At 37.0% G+C, this 3,893-nt stretch overlaps 1 long non-coding RNA gene across 1 annotated transcript; it reads right to left on the minus strand.

Annotated features, from left to right (window-relative positions):
- Positions 1-337: 337 nt before the first annotated feature.
- Positions 338-2,545, minus strand: LOC127907713 (uncharacterized). Its single transcript, XR_008065466.1, has 3 exons — positions 2,456-2,545; positions 2,079-2,397; positions 338-747 (listed from the first exon to the last, which is right to left on the minus strand). It is a non-coding gene; the product is annotated as an uncharacterized LOC127907713 (long non-coding RNA).
- Positions 2,546-3,893: the final 1,348 nt, after the last annotated feature.

Here is a 3,893-nt window from a genome sequence, read left to right on the forward strand (position 1 = left end):
AACTTCCATATCCATCCAATACCTCTAATAACGTCCACATCCATTCAATACCTCTTTAAACTTCCACATCCATCCAATACCTCTATAAACATCCACATCCATCCAATACCTATATAAACGTCCACATCCATCCAATACCTCTATAAACTTCCATATCCATCCAATACCTCTATAAACTTCCATATCCATTCAATACCTCTATAAACTTCCACATCCATCCAATACCTCTAGAAACTTCCACATCCATCCAATACCTCTATAAACTTCCATATCCATCCAATACCTCTAATAACTTCCACATCCATCCAATACCTCTATAAACTTATACATCCATCCAGTACCTCTATAAACGTCCACATCCATCCAATACCTCTAATAACTTCCACATCCATTCAATACCTCTATAAACTTATACATCCATCCAATACCTCTATAAACTTCCACATCCATCCAATACCTCTAATAACTTCCACATCCATCCAATACCTCTATAAACTTCCACATCCATCCAATACCTCTATAAACTTCCACATCCATCCAATACCTCTATAAACTTCCACATCCATCCAATACCTCTATAAACTTCCACATCCATCCAATACCTCTAATAACTTCCACATCCATTCAATACCTCTATAAACTTATACATCCATCCAGTACCTCTATAAACTTATACATCCATCCAATACCTCTATAAACTTCCATATCCATCCAATACCTCTAATAACTTCCACATCCATTCAATACCTCTATAAACTTATACATCCATCCAGTACCTCTATAAACTTATACATCCATCCAGTACCTCTATAAACTTATACATCCATCCAATACCTCTATAAACTTCCACATCCATCCAATACCTCTATAAACTTCCATATCCATCCAATACCTCTATAAACTTCCACATCCATCCAATACCTCTATAAACTTCCACATCCATCCAATACCTCTATAAACTTCCACATCCATCCAATACCTCTATAAACTTCCACATCCATCCAGTACCTCTATAAACTTATACATCCATCCAATACCTCTATAAACTTCCATCCATCCATCCAATACCTATATAAACTTATACATCCATCCAATACCTCTATAAACTTCCACATCCATCCAGTACCATCCATAAACTTCCTATAAACTTCCACATCCATCTCTATAAATCCAATACCTCTCTATAAACTTCCACATCCATCCAATACCTATAAAAACTTATACATCCATCCAATACCTCTATAAACTTCCACATCCATCTATTACCTCTATAAACTTCCACATCCATCCAATACCTATATAAACTTATACATCCATCCAATACCTCTATAAACGTCCACATCCATCCAATACCTCTATAAACTTCCACATCCATCCAATACCTCTATAAACTTCCACATCCATCCAGTACCTCTATAAACTTCCGAATCCATCCAATACCTCTATAAACTTCCACATCCATCCAATACCTCTATAAACTTCCACATCCATCCATTACCTCTATAACCTTCTACATCCATCCAGTACCTCTATAAACTTCCGAATCCATCCAATACCTCTATAAACTTCCACTTCCATCCAATACCTCTATAAACTTCCACATCTATCCAAAACCTCTATAAATTTCCACATCCATCCAATACCTCTATAAACTTCCACATCCATCCAATACCTCTTTAAACTTCCACATCGATCCAAAACTTCTATAAACTTCCATATCCATCCAATACCTCTATAAACTTCCACATCCATCCAATACCTCTATAAACTTCCACATCCATCCAGTACCTCTAGAAACTTCCACATCCATCCAGTACCTCTAGAAACTTCCACATCCATCCAATACCTCTAGAAACTTCCATATCCATCCAATACCTCTAATAACGTCCACATCCATTCAATACCTCTTTAAACTTCCACATCCATCCAATACCTCTATAAACGTCCACATCCATCCAATACCTATATAAACGTCCACATCCATCCAATACCTCTATAAACTTCCATATCCATCCAATACCTCTATAAACTTCCACATCCATCCAATACCTCTATAAACTTCCACATCCATCCAATACCTCTATAAACTTCCACATCCATCCAATACCTCTATAAACTTCCATATCCATCCAATACCTCTAATAACTTCCACATCCATTCAATACCTCTATAAACTTATACATCCATCCAGTACCTCTATAAACTTATACATCCATCCAATACCTCTATAAACTTCCACATCCATCCAATACCTCTATAAACTTCCACATCCATCCAATACCTCTATAAACTTCCACATCCATCCAATACCTCTATAAACTTCCACATCCATCCAATACCTCTATAAACTTCCACATCCATCCAATACCTCTAATAACGTCCACATCCATCCAATACCTCTATAAACTTCCACATCCATCCAATACCTCTATAAACTTCCATATCCATCCAATACCTCTAATAACTTCCACATCCATTCAATACCTCTATAAACTTATACATCCATCCAGTACCTCTATAAACTTATACATCCATCCAGTACCTCTATAAACTTATACATCCATCCAATACCTCTATAAACTTCCACATCCATCCAGTACCTCTATAAACTTATACATCCATCCAGTACCTCTATAAACTTATACATCCATCCAATACCTCTATAAACTTCCACATCCATCCAATACCTCTAATAACTTCCACATCCATCCAATACCTCTATAAACTTCCACATCCATCCAATACCTCTATAAACTTCCACATCCATCCAATACCTCTATAAACTTCCACATCCATCCAATACCTCTATAAACTTCCACATCCATCCAATACCTCTATAAACTTCCACATCCATCCAATACCTCTATAAACTTCCACATCCATCCAATACCTCTATAAACTTCCACATCCATCCAGTACCTCTATAAACTTCCACATCCATCCAATACCTCTATAAACTTCCACATCCATCCAATACCTCTGAAAACTTCCACATCCATCCAGTACCTCTATAAACTTCCACATCCATCCAATACCTCTGAAAACTTCCACATCCATCCAATACCTCTATAAACTTCCTTTCTAAACTAAACTAAACTGTTTAACTAAACATGTAGACTATGTACACTACTGTTCAAAGATTTGGGGTCACTTAGAAATGTCCTTGTTTTTGAAAGAAAACATTTTTTTTTGTCCATTAAAACAACATCAAATTGATCAGAAATACAGTGTAGACATTGTTTATGTTGTAAATTACTATTGTAGCTGGAAATGGCTTATCTTTAATTGAATATATGTGTACAGAGGCCCATTATCTGCAACCATCACCCCTGTGTTCCAATGGCACGTTGTGTTAGCTAATCCAAGTTTATCATTTTAAAAGGCTAATTGATCGTTAGAAAACCCTTTTGCAATTATGTTAGCACAGCTGAAAACTGTTGTTCTGATTAAAGAAGCAATAAAACTGGCATTCTTTAGACTAGTTCAGTATCTGGAGCATCAGCATTTGTGGGTTCGATTACAGGCTCAAAATGGCCAGAACTACACTTTTAACTTTATTTAACTAGGCAAATCAGTTAAGAATTTTTTTTCAATCTTATTTTCAATAACAGCCTAGGGACAGTGGATTAACTGCCTTGGTCAGGTTCAGAACGACAGATTATTACCTTGTCAGCTCAGGGATTTGATCTTGCAACCTTTCGGTTACCAGTCCAACACTAACCACTAGGCTACCTGCCACCCCAGAAGCACCCCGGAAGCAGTTTGTTCTGAGAAGTTAAGGCTATTCCATGTGAGAAATTGCTGTATGTATGTACTTGTCCTCTTGCTCAGTTGTGCACCGGGGCCTCCCTCACCTCTTTTTATTCTGGTTAGAGCTAGTTTGCGCTGTTCTA

Source organism: Oncorhynchus keta, chromosome 15 (genome assembly GCF_023373465.1).
Source record: "Oncorhynchus keta strain PuntledgeMale-10-30-2019 chromosome 15, Oket_V2, whole genome shotgun sequence".
Classification (NCBI taxonomy): domain Eukaryota; kingdom Metazoa; phylum Chordata; class Actinopteri; order Salmoniformes; family Salmonidae; genus Oncorhynchus; species Oncorhynchus keta.